The sequence below is a fragment of the Mus caroli genome, unplaced genomic scaffold (genome assembly GCF_978045245.1).
Source record: "Mus caroli unplaced genomic scaffold, Mus_caroli_1 scaffold_3, whole genome shotgun sequence".
Taxonomy (NCBI): Eukaryota; Metazoa; Chordata; class Mammalia; order Rodentia; family Muridae; genus Mus; species Mus caroli.
In genome coordinates this window covers 20,406,006-20,427,883 of record NW_028227258.1, presented here as the reverse complement: position 1 = coordinate 20,427,883, position 21,878 = coordinate 20,406,006, and the positions used below count along the sequence as shown (strand labels likewise).

The 21,878-nt window shown below is 37.7% G+C and overlaps 1 protein-coding gene across 1 annotated transcript in view; it reads left to right on the top strand.

Moving 5' to 3' along the window:
- Positions 1-21,878, top strand: part of Stpg2 (sperm tail PG-rich repeat containing 2) — a 504,085-nt gene that overhangs the window by 365,637 nt on the left and 116,570 nt on the right. The gene's annotated exons all lie outside the window — the stretch shown is intronic.

Sequence of the window (21,878 nt, the reverse complement as noted above, 5' to 3'; positions counted from 1 at the left end):
GATAGCCCTGTTTTAGATGTATCGACACATATACAAATTAGTCTGCTTTACCTTCTATCTTTCAAGTTTCCAATCTTATACACTCAGGGCTAGAATTGTAAAGCTGATTAATGACTTATACACTGGAAGGCAATGGTTGAAATTTATCATGCATTTCTCCTTAAGAACAAACACTCAAGTATTGGAGATTACAGCCATATACCATATTTAACACTGGCACAGAGTGGGAAACATATCATTGCTATGTTGTGTTTTATCATTTGCTTATCATTCTGAAATGCTGACATGCTTGTTGTTAGAAGGCTTGCCATGGAATAGCAAGAAGAAAACAATATGCTGTGGACAATTTGTAGCATCTCATGTCTTGAAATTCTCCATCTTGTAATGGCCATGCCTGTGTTTTATGTGTAGTTTAGTCATTCTGTACAAGTTAGATTTCCTGCAGAGGCAGTCATCTTAACACACCTCACACAATATGGTGCAACTGGCCATGACACTGTGCTCTGACAGATGTACACAGCAGAGTGATGCCCAGTGATGTGTTATATACAGGAGACTTTCTCTATTTTGGTAGTTGGCTATGAAATTATACTTTAGATAATAATCTATTTATAAATGATTTTATTGGTAAGTTTGAGGTGTACATTAGAACTTGGAAAATACGATGAAAATAAATAGGTAGAGGGAAAACTTGCGCTCTACTTGATAAGAGTTGGATCATTGAGTCTGGCACGTGTCCTGACCTGAGAAAGAGTAAGCTGAGAAGATAAAGACTGTTTACATGTACGTGAGTATTGTACGAAGTTGTGAGAGTGTTTCATAATGAAGAGAACAATGTAGAAATTTAGTGCAAGGAATAAGGAGAGCAAGGAAATTTAGGATGAAAGCAATAATTGAGGGAGAAATGAATGGGCCTTGTGATGTTTAATCTTATAAAACAGGCTAGATTTACAATCAGTAGATCAAGGTATCTCCAGGTATGTCTGAAAGAACCTTTCAAGGAGGAATAACGTGAGGGTAAGGAACTACATTGAGTATGGATGGTGCCATAGCTCAAGTTTAGTACTTTGAGGGGTTAAAAGACAAAAGAAGTAGACAGCCAGCTGAATGCTAGCATCCCCTTTTCTGTGTCTTGGGCATGGCAACAACTGAGTTCCTTAGCCAAGCCTTCCAATAGGTTGAATATAAATGTCCTAATCTGTCAGACTTTCCCCCCTTGAATTAACAACCAAATAACTAAAGGAACCAAAAAACTAAACAAAACATATAACTAATGTAGGGATTAGGGAATTAGTGGTAACAGGTGACCGTAGTTCCCACATATGGTGTCAACTTCTATTCCAACTTATTCTTGCTTGGTTTAGTGTATTCCTGGGAAAGGGATTCATAAACTTTAAGTTCCTTTTAGAGGGTACACCTCTTCAAAAATCAGGGGAATTCAAAGAAAATCATTTTCCAAAATAATTATCACACAAAATTAAAATATTTTGTAGTAGCACATCAAAATTCTTTCAAGTAATTTGGCTGAGGTAATGTTTTAAGTCCAAGTAGAAAAAATGGTGGAAAAGCTAAAATTGGAAGGTAAATCACTGTAGGTTCCTGCTGTTTGAGGCACAGATACAGGTTTATTCTTGAACAAGATCTGTAGAGGAAGAAGCCACACCACTCTTGCACTGGATGGGCAGATGATCCTAAAGTCTTATGCCTCACTTAGTAGCTATGTGTAGGGCATGTGGACCATGCTGCCAGAGGAACTGTCATTGAATAGGTGAGGGTAAGCATGTCCAAACCCTGGAAATCTCAAAAATTGAGATTATACTCTCATGCTGAGACCAGCAGGAGTAATGCTAACTCCTTTCCCATTTCAGTGCCTCCCTCTGAGGATGTGACCAGCTGACCCCCAACCAGGTGATCCCAGGCGGTCAGTAATGTAACCTAGCATCTGGAGTTCTTCCATACAAATGAGGCATCTCAGTAGCTTTAGCCATCAGCCCATGGCCTTCTCCCTCCATGGATATTCTCATACCTTTCCTCACAAGGATCTAACCCTAGGTTCACCCTGAATAACGTGTATCCATTCAAGCCTGCCCACAATAAAGAAATGCAAATAAGGAAGATCATCTCAGAGAACTGCTTCACTAAAGATCCTCAGAGAAGACCCCTTCTGCACACTGGTTCCCAAACAAACTGGGATCCTGCTTGTCCAGGACTCCACTTCTGCCCTCTGGCCTGGCATACAGCAGCACCTGATGCCCCATGGGAGAAATGGACTTCAGACCCCACCTGTTCTTGACTTCTCCCTGTCCTCTCTGACATTGTTTTTAATAGCCGAGTAGTACTCCATTGTGTAAATGTACCACATTTTCTGTAGTCATTCTTCTGTTGAGGGACATCTGGCTTGTTTCAGGCTTCTGGCTATTATAAATAAGGCTGCTGTAAACATAGTGGAACATGTGTCCTTGTTATATGTTGGAGCAAATTTGGGGTATATGCCCAGTAGTTGTATAGCTGCATCTTTAGGTAAAACTCTTTCCAGTTTTCTCAGGAACCATCATATTAAGTTCCAAAGTGGTTTTGACAGCTTGCAGCCCCACCAGCAATGAAGGAGTGTTCCTCTTTCTCCTCATCCTGACCAGCATCTGAGGGAATTTGGCATGGTCCCTATTAAAACATGTTCTATGAATGTATTAAATTCTCCAACTATGAAAAAATGTATACCTGATTCATTTCTGTTAAAACATGAGAGCTTAGAAAACCATATTGATGTGAAGAATTGCAGCCTTTCTGCTCTTTTTAATAGACCTAGTTTGCACTAGAGTAGTCATTCTTTAATGAGTATGATTTTAAAACTTCAGTAAGAAAGAAAAACAACTCAAATGACTTCAAGGACATTAGTAAAATCTAATCTAGTCACATGTCCTGGGCATTATTAAAATATAGGGTAGATTTTATACAGTTTTGATCTTTCTAAACAAATGATGGAGCTATGTTCTTCTTTGGGAATTGCATTTACATTATTCAAAATAGCAAGCTAGGAAACTGACATTCATATGAATAAAAATGTTAGCTGAACTGAAAGATTATATATGGTTTAGTATTTTTATCAGATATCCCAAAGAATGAGAAAGAACAACGTAGATTTTAGTAGACTCCCTTTTCTTATAAAATTCAGATCAGTGGACTCCATTAGAAAGCAGCAGTTACTGAGAGCACAATAATCATGTCTTGCTGCTACTTCTGTATTCTTCTGTAAAGGTTTAGGTTGCATAAGAATTCTCAAGTTGTATTATTGTTATTTCAGAAACACAAACACACATGCACGCTCACACTGAGGTATACATAGATGCATATATTATATACATCTTCTCCATTTCAAACTCTGTTGCACATTTGTTCAATTTACTACCTTCTAAAAAGTTAGAGATTGAGCCATTAGACAATTTTAGATTTCTATGCTGTATTCTCTGCATGCTTACAGTGACAATAACTTGATAGTGCCTATTGAGTAAAAGCACATGATGCATAAAATTTAGTATAAAGATCAAAAATATATGTTATTTTTTCCATCCAGAGCTAACTTTGACTACTATATGACATCACTGCTATTTTGCAGACATTTGGTAATTTAATGATACACAGTTGTTGGGATCAACAAAGTACATCCCATGGCATTTTTATTTTTATAATTTATATGTGTATTATATAGTCAACAGCTTTTTATATATTAATTTTGATTGGTTACTATTTTGTTTTAATTTTTTAAATTTTATTTTATAATTTTTATGAAATAATTGAAAATAAACAAAAACATCACCTACTAAAATTAACTGAATCCAAAGACTGTAAAACACAATAAACATATATACAGTTAGAATTGGCATTTGAAATGGAAGCTGTTTAGCTTAATATTAATTTTTACCCTTTAACATCAAATGTATTTTAATCATTTACTCATCACTAACCCCACAATCCTTCCTTTTATGAATTATCTTAATTAATTGAGAATATCATCCCTGTATACAATGTATTTGATTCTGTTCATGCCCACTCCTTTCCCTAAAAATTCTCATATACAACTCAATCTCTTCAGCCCCTGTCAACATTGTGTATACATACACACAGGCACACACACACATGCACACACACATACACACATGCACATGTGCACACACACATGCACACACATTTATTCACAACAATGAGTCCAATTTGTGTTGCCTATATACTCATGTTTGTGTGGTTATCCAGTGGGCCATATTCTTAGAAGAAAATGACTCTTCCTCTTCCAGAAGCCATTGACTTCCAGGAGTTCCTAGGGGTTGGAGCTCCTCAGCTTTTCCTCTCACTGTACTAGAGTGTTAACTGGTTTGATCTTGTTAAATCTTATATAGGCAAGCACAGTGGCTATGAAGTAAAGACAACAGCATTCTTGTCACATCCTGAAAAGACCATTTCACTTTGGTCTTCCACAATCCCTGGCTCTTACAGCCTTTCTTACCCCCTCCAGCAATGTCCCTGAGCCTGAACATTTCCTAGTCATGTATTCTCTGAACTTTGATCAGTGTGAGTTTCTTCATTAACTGGTACCCACAACACAAAATAACTTCTCTGGTGTGGTCTGAGAGCAGTAATAACATGTGTTTGCAAAAATAAGCATTCAAGGGGTGTTGTTTTACATTCAATATGAGATTTAGAGTAGGAGGTGCCACTACTATCGCTGTGGATGAGTGTGGCAAGGCCTGCTACTATAGTAACCCACAGCTCGGTGAGACTGTTGACGCCCTTTTCTCTCCAGCAGCCTCCACAGCACTTTTCTATACTGTGCAAGACTGCCAGAGACAATGCTTCCTGATTGGTAATGACTTGCATCCTTTACACCCAGTGGACACAGGATGTGGTGTTTCAGCTGTGGGACCTTACCACTAAGTTCTGGAGGGCAGTCAGTGTCCGTATCATGGCCTATATTGTCCTGGGGTCTGCAGGACTCCCCTGACCAACAACTCAAGGGAAACAAGCTTCTTACTTAGCAACTTGTGGTTTCTGGGAGAAGCCTGTCGAGGGAAAGTAAATGACACTCTCTTATATGAAAACATGTATTCAATTTATAAAATAGACTTGCATATGGCTTTATCAAAAACCCTTAGTGCTGGTTATCCATCCCTTCCTCACCCCAGCCTATACTTCCATCCTCTTCTCCCCTCTCTCCCTTCTTCTCCCTCTTATACCTCCTCAGCAATTTAGGTGTTTTTTTTTTTTTAACTTCTTTGTATATTTTTAGACATGAATCCTCAATCAGATGTGTAGTTAGTTGGTAATAATTTTCCCTTTTGGGAGACTGCTTTTACAATCAATTAACTGTTTCTTTGTGGTACAAAAGCCTTTTAATTTCATAAAGTCTTATTTGCTGGTTCTTGGTCCTATTTGCTGTGTGACTGGAGTTCTACTGAGAAACTGTTTACCTGAGCCTATATCCTGAATGTATCCCCACTCTTCTAGAAATGTCAGAGTTTGAAGTCTAACATTAAGATTTGATCAGCTTGGAATTGATTTCGTTACTGCATGAGAGAGAATGGTATTTAATTTTCTAAATGTAGTGTGTGTGTGTGTGTGTGTGTGTGTGTGTGTGTGTGTGTGTGAAAATGTTCTCTTTTCTCTACTGTGTGGTCTAAAGATGCAGTAACCTGTGGTAGTTCCAGCTATGCTACTCTACCTTAACTAGGCATTTCCTTTCTCTATCTCACTTCGTTCTCTCCTCCTGTCAGGTTCACTCCTTTCCCACAAGTAAATACAGGTGAGCCCATTGACACCCTTCCTGGGACATTGCACAGGTGGGCCCATTGACACCCTTCCTGGGACATTGCACAGGTGGGCCCATTGACACTCTTCCTAGGACATAGCACAGGTGGGCCCATTGACACCCTTCCTGGGACATTGCACAGGTGGGCCCATTGACACCCTTCCTGGGACATTGCACAGGTGGGCCCATTGACACCCTTCCTGGGACATTGCACAGGTGGGCCCATTGACACCCTTCCTAGGACATTGCACAGGTGGGCCCATTGACACCCTTCCTGGGACATTGCACAGGTGGGCCCATTGACACCCTTCCTGGGACATTGCACAGGTGGGCCCATTGACACCCTTCCTGGGACATTGCACAGGTGGGCCCATTGACACCCTTCCTGGGACATTGCACAGGTGGGCCCATTGACACCCTTCCTAGGACATTGCACAGGTGGGCCCATTGACACCCTTCCTAGGACATTGCACAGGTGGGCCCATTGACACCCTTCCTAGGACATTGCACAGGTGGGCCCATTGACACCCTTCCTGGGACATTGCACAGGTGGGCCCATTGACACCCTTCCTAGGACATTGCACAGGTGGGCCCATTGACACCCTTCCTGGGACATTGCACAACTACTTATCTTTCATTAAGGTTTTAATTAAGTAATAAATGTTATGTGCATTGATGTTTTCCTGCATGTATATCTGTGAAATGCTGGATTCTCTTGAACTGGAGTTACAGACAGTTGTGAGCTTCTGTGGAAAGAATCCTTATGTACTGTGTAGAAAGCATCAGCTATCAATAAAAATTCTACAGTGAATGATCTGAGGCAAAATTAGAAGGTAGGACATTCTCTACAGAGAGATAGGTTTCTGTGAATTGGTCAAGCACAGGAGATTTGCCCTGAACTCCATGAAAGATGGTCTCATGAAACTTAGGAGAGGAAACCAACCATGCGGGTGGACTTAGAGTAGAATAAATAGGTGATCAAGTTATAAGCTAGTCAGGAAACAAGCAAACGCTTTTGGCATTTATTCATAAACTATTAAGTCTCAGAGTCATTATTTTAGGGAACAAAGAGGCTCATGGTTACAAGCTGTCATGTGGGTGCTGGGAGCTGAACAAGATTCCTGGAAGATCCATCAGTGCTCATAACCACTGAGCCATGTCTCCAGCCCTTTTGTTAATATTTTTCATTGCTTTGAATGACAAACTTTATGTTGTATTTCCTTATAATTCATTTATGCACATTGTTTCTCTCTAGGATATACATTTAATTTTGTTTCTAACTGTATACCAATATACAGTACTGAGAGTGAGCTTGGGATGTCATCTCAGAATTCTTAGATAAAAGATGCAATTTTAAAACACTAAAGGCTGTATGTTTCATTTAACAAAACTCCCTGCGTCTAATGTGCCAAATTATGGATAATATCAATTGGCAGTGGGTTTTTTTCCTTTAAGAAAATATGCTTACAAGTGTTTCCTGTACTCTCTACTTTTAAAATCATGAGCAAAGGGTTAGGTGGTCAGAGCAAAAAGGGATAAGACTGACTAAAAATATATGCTCTTAATAGAAACAGATACACTTTGTATTGTTTATATTCATCATATTTCCCGTTTTCTATATACAGGCTTCAGAATAGTTGCAGAACAGAATGGACAGACAGCGTGCCACACAGTTTAAGCGTCTTTCCTAGCTCTTCCTTCCTTCACTACAATATGAAAATGGAAATATTTATCAGAACCCCATAAAACTTTTATCGTATGTGATGTCTCAGGGTACTTAGGCTGAGACAAGCCTGTAGTAGTGTGGATGTCACAGAGAGTCCCTTTATTCACACGAGAGGAAACTTGCTGTCTTTACCGGTCAGCACCTCCAATTTCCAGTAACGAGCAGACTTACAATTTCACCCTAGATATTTTTGGCATAATTATTTTTCATAGAATGTGAGTCTTTTCTAAAACAAGAACAATTTCATGTGGATTTATCTAAGAGTCCGTGAAGAACCTTCAAGCTTGTATTATATTATGCTACAGGTAATGTTTTTCTAAATTACCTTTTTTTTATAGTCCAGCTGTTGTCCCCCTCCCAGTCCCCCTTTCCACAGTTCCTCATTCTGTTCCTCCTCCCCCTGTCTCCAAGAGGATGTGTCCCCTCCCCAAAAGGCCTCCCCACTCCCTGGGTCTCAAGTCTCTCGAGAATTAGGCACATTTTCTCCCACTGAGGCCAAACCTGGCAGTCCTCTGCTGTATATGTGTCCTTGGCCTCAGACCTGCTAGTGTATGCTGCCTGGTTGGTGGCTTAGTGTCTGAGAGAACTCAGGGGTCCAGGTTAGTTGGCAATATTTTAAAAATGCCAAAATATCTGTTTAATCATGTAAACCTGGTTTTTTTTTTAGATTTGCTTTTAAGATTCAACTTACTCATTTTTAGTCCCTGCAATTGCCAAAAGTTTACCTCAAATTATTTATCACATTATTTCATTATAGTGCCTCCTATTTTTCTTCACTTATTTGTTATGTAAACAATGATAAGACAGATGGAAATATACATTTTAGGTTCAGGATAGAAAATTTATTGGGAAACATAGAATGTAAATTTATTTGGTTGAAGTGTATGATTCTAGCTAAAACATTTGCATTTTCTAGGTATTTTTATGTTTTTTTTCAAATTCTATCTTTATTGTGTTAATTTTAAGTTTTCTAGACACCATGATCAGTGACATGAATTATTGCAATGTAAGTTATCTTAAATTTCCTCATGATTTAAAATCTAAGCCTGCTTTGTACTGGGATGGGTTAAAGCAGAATTCTTACTTGCTGCTAATTCAGATGCTGGCTATTTGTGTACGTGTTCTCTTTCATCTGACACAGCCTGTTCATAATTCTGTTTAGAAATAGTTTGTTATTAGACTAAAGAGAGATAAACAATAACAACTCTTTTGCGGTTTTTGTTTGTTTTTATTTTTTATTTTATTATTTATTTATTTATTTATTTATTTATTTATTTATTTATTTATTTTGGTTTTTTGAGACAGGGTTTCTCTGTATAGCCTTGGCTGTCCTGGAACTCACTTTGTAGACCAGGCTGGCCTCGAACTCAGAAATCTGCCTGCCTCTGCCTCCCGAGTGCTGGGATTAAAGGCGTGTGCCACCATGCCTGGCTTCTTTTGTGTTTTGAAAATGATAGTAGTCACTTAGAAATCACATATCATGTTTGTGATATTTATGCATACACATGAAAGCTACTGGTGCATGAAAGATTTAAAAATAGGAATTATTGTAAGGGCTTGCTAACTTTATTTCTGTTGCTAATAAAGATGATGAAGCCTTGGTTTTCCCTCATTTTCATTTGCATGCACACAATCTGAAGTTTAGAAGGACCAAATGTATTTAGTGATAAGAGTCAAGTATCATATTTGAATTACCATTCGCCAAACTGGCCTTAGTTCGAGAGGGCAGCATCCTGACCCTGGATATATAAACTGGAATGGAATTTAGCACTTAGCTAAATAAAGAAAAGTTACTCAAAATTAACTTGGATATTAAAGCTTGACATTTTGTTAAAAGGCCATTCTGCTACAATAAATGCATTCTATTGGTAACATTGCCAACAGCACAAACCAGCAAGTGCTGCTTGCCTAGCTCCAGGTGCTAGCTCATATACATCTATAAATTTCCTCAATCTCTAGAATGGTGTAATAGATATCATGACTTTTAATAAGGAGAAATGTCCTCTGTCTCACAGCTTCAAAGAGCCATAATGATGTGTTCATGATCACTGTATGTCGTAGGAACAATGGTAGGACTGGAGCTATGATGTATTTGAGTCAAAGTGTAGATTCATCGTGCCAGACTCCCATTTCATTGTTAATGAAAGCCCCTAAACATCAGTGCTGTTTGAGTGTCCACAAATGCTGAGGGTAAGTGCTGTGTGCTTTCAAGGAGGGCAAGGAGGAGAGATTTCTTAGCATTGGCACATTTGTTTCTCCATCACTCACTCAGCTACTAAAGGACTTCTCCGTGCCTAGCTGTGCTTAAATGCCTTGTGGATCTTGGCACTGCAGTTCTTCCAGCTTTGTATATTCTAGCAGAAGCCCACTTCAAGGCTAGGTGTCAGTGTGCAGTGGAAAGTCTTTGCTGATTTCTAGGAAACAAGGATCTGTAGCTATATAATGAAGTGGCTTTAAAATGTTTTTGAAGTGTGTTGTGGCTTTTAACAAGTAACTTTTGCTTTAAGTTCACCTCAAAATATTACCCTTACTATCTCAGCCCTCCCACGAGATCACTTTTGCACCCTCCCAGAATCTAAAGATTTAATACTGACTTTTATAATATTTCATTTTTGAAGTTAAGCTATAATTATATCATCCCCTCTTCCATTTCCTTCCCTGTACCTCCTTGCCTGTCTCAAATTCATGGCCTTATCCCTTATTTCCTTTGTTATGTGTGTGTTTGTATTCCTAAATATATAAGTACAATTGACTCTGTCCCTGTAATGGTATCTATCTATCTATCTATCTATCTATCTATCTATCTATCTATCTATCTATCTATTTATCTATCTATCTCCACTTACTGTTGCATCCTTTAGGCCCCTGTTTCTTCTCTAAGACTTGCATGTTGTATTTATTCACTACTTGCTGGCTAACTTCTGATCAACCTGCAGGAAGGAACATGGGCTATCCCTCTACTAGAGTGTTCTTATGCCCCCTGTTTACTCCAGTGTTCCCTGTTCTAGGCCCTTGAGATTCAGGGACTGTTTTGAACTGAACTGTATTTGCTCCTGCCAGACTGCCAGGTACCTTATTGCCTCATTGGACTCTCTCCTATTCCTCTCTGTCTAGTGCAGATCCAACTACACAAGGAAGTATTCTGTTCCATTTTGGAGGAACAAATCAAACTAGTGTCCTGCTGCTGCCCTGAACTTGTGACCATACTCCATTGGCTTTTCTAGCCCTCATTATCCAGTTTTCATGAAACAGTTCTGGAGTAGATTGTAGCCTCTGTGGAAATCAACTCCCCCTGAGTAGGTGGATTAGAGAGCAAGGGAACAAACTGATACAAGGAAGGCTGGAGTAACCTCAGACAAAGATCTTGGGCTGTTTACTTTTGTAGCACAGTGGCAGGAGGAAGAAGCAGAAGATTAAAGGAGCCCATGAGGATAGTCTGTGGCCCAGAGGTGTTAGAATTGCAAATGCTTGTTTTCAACCCACTTGGTTAAATGTCACCTCCAGCTAATTTACTGCATGAGAGCTAATCATAGTCATTAGTAATATTGATGTTTAAAATAAATGAGAGCCCAGGGTAGTGGTATCTGCTTATAATCCTGCTTTTTCAGGAAGCTGAGGGAGAGGCATTACAAGTTCATGGGCAACCTGGGCTAAATGGTAACACCTTGTATCAATCAATCAGCTAGTCAGTAAGTGAGGGCAAAGGTCATAGTAGGATGCCTGAGTTTTCCCCATTCAATAGGCAAGGTCTAGTGAGAGCTGATTTAAAAGATGAACAGCACAAAGAAATTCAGTTCTCCACCTCTTTCATCTTTTCAGATGACCAGAAGAGTTAGATAAGAGATTCAGATTGCTTATTATGCTTTAACTGATAATAGAGTACTAAATATGCAATTATACCTCAAACTTGAGCTAGAAAAGAAATTAAATGCCGTTGCTGCTAATTTAGTGAAAACTGAAAGAAGTCAACAGTAACAATATTAATCCGGAGAGAATTCTCTCTTTATTGAGACCCACTGACTGTTCTAATGATGTTATCAATTTTCAAACTAGGAGAAAAGATTCTCTATATCAAATCATGATCCAGTCAGAGGCGTAATGTAGTTAAAAATAGTTGCAAAAGATAGTACTAAATTTTCCAAAAATTAATATTTATAGTTCTGTTTGTTTAGTACACATTACTATTTTAAATGAAAGAATAAATGTAAATTAATTTTAAAGTGTAATTGTTCATATTGGTTAGCATAATAACAATCTCTTGGTAAGAACATAGTGCTTCTAATATTATTTGTAATGTTAATAGGAGTTCAAAGTATGGGCGTATGCATAGCCTTCATAGGCTTTTATGTTTCTGGTTTTTATTATGGGTGCACTTTTAGTTGTAGTTAATGTATTATTTAAGATTCATGTAAAATACAATGTTTAAAAGTAATGTATTATTGATTTCCTTCATGAAATGGAGCAGTTATACTAAGGTAGAGTACAAACATTAAGTGTTCTCTTCCAATTCTCAAACAAGCATTTGATGGGACTGTGACTACCCAAGAAGCTGCCGACACTGGATTGCTGCCATGCAAAGGGAAGTCCATTTTCTTCAATGGATTGGCACGTGCTATATGGACCATGCTCCAGAGCCCCACCCATACCCAGGAGTAGTTGGCAACAAAACTGTAGTCCTATGGGTGTTTTGTTTTGTTTGTTTTATATCTTGTTTTTAAGGATAGTGAGGGAGGTGGGGTATGTATATAATCAAAAAGATGATGTGTGAAATTCTCAAAGAATAGATAAAATTTTACTTTAAAAAATAATATAACCAATTCACTGAGAGGCAAAAGATGGGAGAGTGCTAGATTTTTTTTCATAATAAATCTGACTTCCTCTATGTATAACCTTGGAGTATGTACAAACACAATTTGTTCCTTGGAAGTTTAAAAGAAATACTACTTGTTCATGAATTAGCTTTCATACAATAAATGGATCTCAAAAACTTCAAATCCTCACAGTTTAATTTGTATAAGGGGAGCAAGATTCTATATGGAGAACAATAAAGTCAGAGGTGGCTGACTTATTGTAGGAGACTGGAAGGTACTTTCATCATCAAGAAAGATTAGACCATTTGGCTCTCCATCTTTACCGACACATTTATTTTAGTCCTAGGTATCGAATTTGGGCCTCACTATGCTACATATGAGCTCTACCAGTGAGCTTTACCCTCCTCCTCTCATTCACTTGAAAGGACCAAGCAGAGACAGAAGCAGCAGAGACCCAACGGATGATCCCTGGGCTCAGAAAGTGACCTGTGCCAGGGCTTCTTTGGGATCTATGTATAACAGGAAATACTTTCAGTATAGTGGGAATAACCTTTTCACCGGGATAAAGGTAATAGAACAATTGAAACTTTTTAATAATAATTAGTTTTAACTTAGTAGAATCTAGGCAATTTAGAAATAATAACCAATTAAGCAACCTGTTCCTGAGAAAGACAAAAACTCACTCCCTCTGCAGTTGTTAACCTTCGGTAACTCTTGCTCTAGTGGTGGGGCTCTGTGAGATTTCCTCTATCCACATTGGCATTTCATTAGTTGTTGGTATTGCTGGGGTTTCATGGGTGAAGCCTCCCTGTGATGTGTAGAAGCATGGTGTCATGGCTGACTCCACAGTCTTCTGGCTCTTGCAATCTTTCTGCCCCCTCTTCTGTGATGTTCCTGAGTCTCAGGTATAGGAGCTGTGTTATGGGGCTGGGCACCTTACAGTCAGTTCTGTGCCTTGACAGGTGGTAGCTTTCAGTAGCTGTCTTAGTCTGCTATAAAAATAGCTTCTTTGAGCTCAAGAAGCTGGACTCCAGAAATACAAATAACCCCATTAAAAAAATGGGACACAGAGCTAAACAAAGAGTTCTCAACTGAGGAATATCAATTGGCTGAGAAGCACCTGAAAAAAATGTTTAACATTCTTAATCATCAGGGAAATGAAAATCAAAACAACCCTGAGATTCCACCTCACACCAGTCAGAATGGCTAACATCAAAAATTCAGGTGACAGCAGATGCTGGCAAGGATGTGGAGAAAGAGGAACACTCCTCCACTGCTGGTGGGATTGCAAGCTTGTACAACCACTCTGGAAGTCAGTCTGGAGGTTCCTCAGAAAATTGGACATAATACTACCGAAAGATCTAGCAATACCTCTCCTGGATGTATACCCAGAAGAAGTTCCAACTGGTAATAAGAACACATGCTCCACTATGTTCATAGCAGTCTTATTTATAATAGCCAGAAGCTGGAAAGAACACAGATGTCCCTCAACAGAAGAATGGATACAGAAAATGTGGTACATTTACACAATGGAGTACTACTCAGCTATTAAAAACAATGGATTTATGAAATTCTTGGACAAATGGATATATCTGGAGGATATCATCCTTAGTGAGTTAACCTAATCACAAAAGAAGTCATTAGATATGCACTCACTGATAAGTGGATATTAGCCCAGAAACATAGAACACCCAAGATACAATTTGCAAAACCGAGAAAATCAAGAAGAGGGAAGACCAATGGGTGGATACTTCGTTTCTCCTTAGAATGGGGAACCAAATACCCATGGAAGGAGTTACAGAGACAAAGTTTGGAGCTAAGACGAAAGGATGGACTATCCAGAGACTACCCCACCCAGGGATTCATCCCATAATCAGTCACCAAATCCAGACACTATTACACAATGCCAGAAAGATTTTGCTGAAGGGACCCTGTTATAGCTGTCTCCTATGAGGCGATGCCAGTGCCTTGCAAATACAGAAGTGGATGCTCACAGTCATTTATAAGATGGAACACAGGGCCCCCAATGGAGAGGCTAGAGAAAGTATCCAAGGAGCTGAAGGGGTCTGCAACCCTATAGGTGGAGCAACAATATGAACTAACCAGTACCCCAGAGCTCATATCTCTGGCTATATATCGAGCAGAAGATGGCCTAGTCAGCCATCACTGGGAAGAGAGGCCCCTTGGTCTTGCAAACTTTATATGCCCCAGTACAGGGGAATGCCAGGGCCAAGAAGCGGGAGTGAGTGGGTAGGGGAGCAGGGCGGAGAGAGGGTATAGGGAACTTTCGGGATAGCATTTGAAATGTATATAAAGAAAATATCTAATAAATTTAAAAAATGTAAATAAATAAAATATCCAATAAAAAATTTAGAAAAACATTAGCTTCTTTGATGAGGAGTGAGACCTGCACCTATCTGTGTGTATTAAAATGAGTATTTTAAATGCAGCTATAAATTATACAGGTTTAGAAAAGTGGCCTTAGCAGGCAGTGAGGAGCATGTGTTGCAGCAGTCCCAAGATGGCGCCTGGGACTGCAGCCAAGTCTTATGACTTGCATGTGACTTCCTCATACACCTGAAAATAAGCCACGTCCATCGTGAGAACTGCACAGTTGCACCATGATGCAAGGTCGAACCATATGACGAGTGATGATTCTGACCAATGGACTGCTGTTATGTGGACTGGGCTGATGGGGCATGGTTGAGAGGATATATAAGGGATTGCGATTGGGGGTGGGTGATGGTTGTTTTTTCCTGGAGAGATTGATTTCTGGAGAGAGATTCATGCATGATGTTGAAAGGTTCCTGAATAAACTACTTTGAGAAGAATGTAGTGTTGTCGCTCTTTTCTGCTGGTCGGAATAGGAAGCCACAGCAGGCTGTCCTCTAAGATTCATGACCTCACTCACCAAGATGTTTACATGTTTTGTGTTACATAATTAACAGGGTAGGTAGCAAACTGAATTTATCGTGGGCCATTACAAAACTTAAATGGCTTCATATATGTAAACAAAGACATCCTGACATAAAGTTAGTGCCCAGTAGCCAAGAGTTTCATTTTTATTATAATTTTACTATTATTATTAGTGTATAATTTTTAAAATCTAACTATATACTTGGAAATTTATCATTATGTATATCAATATATTGGTATATAAATATATGTGTTGATACATATATATGTAAAAATCAGTGAACTATGTGTATTCCTAAATTTGTTATCATTAAGAAACCCTTAAAATATTTTAGTAATCTTTATATTTTGTACTGTTAAATAGTGTATGTTCTATATGCTTTTATTCTTTTAAATATAACATATGATTGTTATATTCTACTTTCTTTTAAATATAACATATTTCTGATTCAGTGATTTCACCAACTGTCAGTGTTTAGCAATGATGCTTTGAGGATTTTAAAGTTCTTAGAGTGAACCGGTTTTATTTTTAAACTTTTATATATTTCATTTATAAACAAGAGAATTTTATATAAAAATTTACTTTCACTTGAGTTTCTAAATCTTCCACTACAGTTGCCATATCAAAATGAAACTATAAGTTTAGGTTATCTTTAAAGAGATTGTGTTTGAAACATATTTTTTCCTTTGGGATATATTTAGAATTAAATCAGCAAAAAGAAACCTTAGTAGAATATGTAAAAAAAAATTCAAAACTTAAAAATATCAGTATCACTCTCTCTTGCCCTCTTACCCTCTCCTCTTGTTTCTGCTCCCCATCTCTCTTGTTACCCCTTGCCCTCCTTGTACTTCCCTCTCCCCCTCATTACCCCTCCCCCCTCTCTCCATGTGCACATGGCTACTCCTCTACCTTCTCTCTCTCTCTCTCTCTCTCTCTTTCTCTCTCTCTCTCTCTCTCTCTCTCTCAGCCTTTCTCTCAACTCCACTCCCCATGCCCTGAATAAACTCTATTCTATACTAATATATATACATATATATATATAAATATAAATATATATATATATTATATAATAAATGTCTTACACATCCAGTGGTTTCTTCTTTTGCTTTATATTGATTTAATTACTGTATTATTATAAGAATTTATAAATAGAGAAACTAAAATAACTGAGATATGTGTATAAGGTTTATATTTTCTAATGCTGAGGAAAATAATCCTTTCTACTTATTTGTCTGCATATCTACATGTCCTCACATTAATATCTATGGATTTCTTAAATATGACTGAGTCAGTTATTGATTATAGTACATATTTAACAAACTGGGATGAAAAAAATATGTGAGTAAATGATTATGTCTGTTTTTGTGGGTCAGCCTATGTATATTGTGTGTGTGAGTGTGTGTGTACCTGTATGTGAGTGAATGAAATTGTCCCCATGCTTGTGGATGCCGGAGATCAATCTCCTGGTTGTTCGGTTGTTCCTTGGGAGCCATCCATCTTATTTATTTTTTATTTTTTTATTAGATATTTTCTTCATTTACGTTTCAAATGCTATCCCAAAAGTCCCCTATACCCTCCCCCCACCCTCTCCCCTACCCACTCATTCCCACTTCTTGGCTCTGGCGTTCCCCTGTACTGAGGCATATAAAGTTTGCAAGACCAAGGGGCCTCGCCTCTCTTTCCAGTGATGGCCGGCTAGGCCTTCTTCTGCTACATGTGCAGCTAGAGACTTGAGCTCTGGGGGTACTGGTTAGTTCATATTGTTGTTCCACCTATAGGGTTGCAGATCCCTTTAGCTCCTTGGGTACTTTCTCTAGCTCCTCCATTGGGTGCCCTGTATTCCATCGTATAGATGATTGTGAGCATCCACTTCCGTGTTTGCCAGGCACTAGCATAGCCTCACAGGAGACAGCTATATCAGGGTCCTTTCAGCAAAATCTCGCTGGCATATTTATTTTTTGAGACAGGGTCTTTCACTGGCTTGCTCTTTAGGCGAGGCTGGCTGGCCAGCAAGCCTAGCTGTACCTCTCCAGTCTCCAGTGCTGGTTAGGCATATGCTGCTGTGTCTGTCTTTTTCTGTGGATACTGGAGGTCTGAACTCATATCCTCTTTCTTACACAGCAGCATTTCTCCAACTGAGACATCCTTTAGCCCCTGTCCTGATGACTCATAACATTTTCAGTTATAGAATATCAACGGTGCTCTCCAGTCTCCAGTGTTTCGTCACTGTACTATAGATATAGGGGCTGGTGCTATGTTAACATCCTTTTTCTACATATGGCCACATGGCCCTCAAGGTCTTCATCCCATTGCATCTTCATTTACTTACCCTGCAGCATACTGACTTATCCATCAATTTTGCTCATGCATATTGATCACAGTTTTATCACAGACCCTGGTTGTTATGGCTCAATAAATGTGTTATAGTATAGTCCTAAAAGCATGAATTTTGTGCACATTTATATTATATTTATGAGAAAGGATTTGGGATCATGAAGAGGTCATATGATTGATACATGGAGAGCAAGGAATAACATCAGCAATTGCATTTATCTCCCAAATAAACAGTGAATATCTTCAGCAAGAGCTCATGGTCCTATTGATTATTTATCATTTTCATGAAAATGTTGTGCTCTATTTTTTGAAATTATAGCTTTTACCTGATTATTCTGCTTTCTTTATGCCAGTAGAAAACTAAACAATACAAATGTATGATAAAGTTTTGGTGATATTTGATAAATTTAAAAATATAAAAATATGGGGGGAGTGTATGGGGGACTTTTGGGATAGCATTGGAAATGTAATTGAGGCAAATACTAATAAAAAAGAATATGGGGAAAAATATAAAAAATAAATGCTATTATTGCTATGTTTATTAAAAAAGCTTATTTATTTTAAGAATGGCATAAATTTTATATTCATAAAAAGTGGGGTTAATTAATTTTACTTATAGATTAAAGAACAAGTCATAATTTCAGTGAAGAGGTTTGTTGTTCCTCATTATCCATATGAACATAAAAATATTTTCATGTTGATCTCTTTTAGATAGACTGGTTTATATAATATTCCTTATTAAGGCTTCCTAATAGAGAAGCTATTTCTTCCTATAGTAGGAAAACATCTATTATTCAAGGCAGACATCCTGATTTGTTACTGTCTCTCATGAGAACATTTCACCTATCCTTTCTTATTTCTATTATAAGTTGAAAGATAGCAAGGAAAAAAAGTCAACTTTCTCACTGCACACAGCCCACCACTGTCAGAAATGTCACAGGTTAATGGCACAGCCCAACTCCATTTATCTTATTCTGGCAACTCACCCAAGCTAGTACAATCTAGCAAAAAGATTCCTGCTGGACCAGGGAGCATTCTCTGCCTCGTCTCCAGTATTGTGGTGCCTGTGAGAGCATTTGGTGTACAGATGCTTCAGGATGCTTCAACACTCCTCACTAAGGATAAGGCATTTTAGAAATTTAAAATTATTTTTCAAATACAATTAATACAACATTTTTTTACAGTTCACCTAAGCTGAAGAGCCTATAAAAACAAATGTTTTTGCAAGTTTTATCTTTCAGGAGATGTAAATGATTTAAGGGTATATTTTGAATTTTCTTCATGTCTGAGTATATTTAATTATTTGCAGAAAATTCCATTTTAATATTTAAATTGCTGTAGTTTGTGAGCATTACCCAGGTCACTTGCTAAATGTGCCCAAGTAGCTCAGGAATATGTCCTCAAAATGATGATAAAATGTCAGCAGCTTATGTTCCTTCATAAACCTCTTTCTTCTTTTGAATGTGATATTTGGCAATATTATTGTTAGCTCCTCAAGGAGATCACCACCCAAAAATGCTGTCTCTGTAGTCAGTGCTTCTGGTTTCGGTGATCAGGATTAGCAAGACCTATATTCTCCACTGAAATAGAAAATCAACCTTAAACATATTTTAGCTTTTAGGAATGATCTCTGTATAAGTATATGTTTATACATGTGCTGCTACCCTTTTGAGATATTTTATATATTTAAAATAAATTATGGCTGCAATCTCAATGATATTGTTCTTTTATTCAATTATGAACTCCTATATTTTTTGTTCACTGTAATTATTATTAATATATGGTCGGTCTCAAAAGTGTGTCACTTATTCTTTCATTTACACTGTTCAGTCTGTCACACTTGCACAAGTCGTGTTGTTTTCAATTTTATTTTCCTCTGCATGTGTGTGTGAGTTTTACAACTCACCACAGAACAGGCAAGCCATTCTGATTTGAATAGTTTCTTCAGCTAAACATTCTCTTAAATCTCTTTTGTCATATACTTAATTTGATATTTCTGTTGTCAGTCCACTAATTTATTGGAGGAAGCTAATATCTGTTTTTGAAGCATCTTATTTCTTTCTAATATGGATTTCATGTTAATGTTCTAAAATATGTGTAAATGCAATTGTAGTTTAAGTCTATACTTAAATAATAAAATGTTAACTAAATCATTTTATATTATTGAGAGCAATCAAATAAAACATTAAACCAACAGAGACATAAATATTTTTATAATAATTAATGCTTAAAAATTGGATTGACTTTTTCCGTATTTCATAGGTAAAATGCTTTATAAAATAGAATGCTATAAGCTAAAATTGTTTCATGTATCCTGTTGATGCAGACATTTTGAAATTAGTTTTTCTTAATTTTTAAAATTGTTATTAGTTATTGGAGAATTTTGATCAATTCCCTCCTTCCCATAACTCTTCACAAATTCATGCTTTTCCCTCAACAACCAACCTTGTGACTTTTTACCTCTTTTAAAGACTTTCCAAGACCATTTTGTGATGCAAAAATACTGGTAAGCGTGTGGTCTTTCATTGGGATATGGTTGACTTACCAGGGGCTACACGACTAGAGAATATCAACTCTTCCTTAACATAGTTAATATGTGCCAATGGCCTCACATTGAGGGGTGAAGGGTGAGCTAGGGGTGAGATGGTTTGCCCAGCTTCCCTCTGCATGTGGTATTTGGTCTGGCTTGGCCTTGCAATAGGTTTTCTGGATACCATCCCAAGTACTGTAAATTTAAGTGTTCAGCAGCCCTCCGGTGTTCACAAGGTCGTATTTCCTTGTGTTTATCTACAACTTTTGGCTTTTACTGTCTTCAAGTCCCCTGTTCTGCATGATTCTTCCCTCTGGGGAAGGAAGGTTTAGTCACCATGTTCCATGTAGGTGTAAGTATTATGCAGTCTTATATTTTCTGTACTTTGGCCTGGTTTGAATCATGGTGATGATCACCATGTACAACACATCTGGAGGGTGACATTTGAAGGTGAGGGTTATGAAATACATCTATCTGTAGGTGTACTAAGTCATTAGAAATAGGTTTAATTCTGTGTGTATTTAGCAGAAAAATAGTATTATATTCAGTCCTATGCTGTACAACCTATACAACTCTTGGTTCTTAGTCCAGTAAAGGTACCAGGCATAGGTTTCTTTCTGTGAAGTAGGACTTGTCTAATCAGAAAGTCTTTGGTTACTCTCATAATGTGTGTGCACCTATTGCACCAGCCAGTATGTTTTTCTAGACCAGTCATTATTGTTCTTTGCAGGATTCCTGGCTGAATGTGATTGATGATCATCTTTCTTCTCTTTTAGCATAGCATCTTCCAGCACTATGACAGTTAACGAGCGGTATAAAACTTCTAGAATCTTCCCAGCTTTGTCACTGGCATGCTCTTTTGCTGGCATGTAGTACCTTCAGCTTTAGGACCTTACTTTTAAGTTCTGGAGGAAAACCAAGAGCAATACAGAGCTTGAATTGTTTAGATGAGTCGATGCAAACTTGTTTTATATCATTCCTACACTGGGCTTTTGGTTAGTTTGCTCCTAGTACCTATTAATGACATTGTCTACTTATAATAGGGTAACTCGATCTTAACTCATATATCTAAGTATATCTCTATCTATCTATCTATCTATCTATCTATCTATCTATCTATCTATCTATCATCTGTCTGTCTGTCTATCTATCTATCTATCTATCATCTATCTGTCTGTCTGTCTGTCTGTCTATCTATCTATCTACCTATCTATCTCTCTGTCTATCTATCTATCTGTCTGTCTGTCTGTCTGTCTGTCTGTCTGTCTGTCTGTCTGTCTATCATCTATCATCTATCTGTCTATCTATCTATCTATCTATCTATCTATCTATCTATCTATCTATCTCTCTATCTATCTATCTACCTGTCTATCTATCTATCTATCTATCTATCTATCTATCTATCTATCTATCTATCTATCTATCTATCTATCTATCTACCTCTCTGTCTATCTATCTATCTATCTATCTATCTATCTATCTATCTATCTATCTATCTATCTATCTATCTATCTATCTATGTGGAAGCTTCTATATTAGTAGGTTTCCATATGTCTTTTTTTGAATGGACTTTAGTATTACTAATCCATCTGCATACTACCCAACACTCCCTGAAGCAGACTTTGTATACAGCAACTTAAACCTCATTTGGAAGGGGGTTAGTAATTGTAATAAAGTAGTAAGACCATTAAGTAGAGTTCTTAGATTTTTGTGTTTTCGTGAATCTAAGCTTTATTGTGTAGTTTGGGAAGATCTGCATGCTT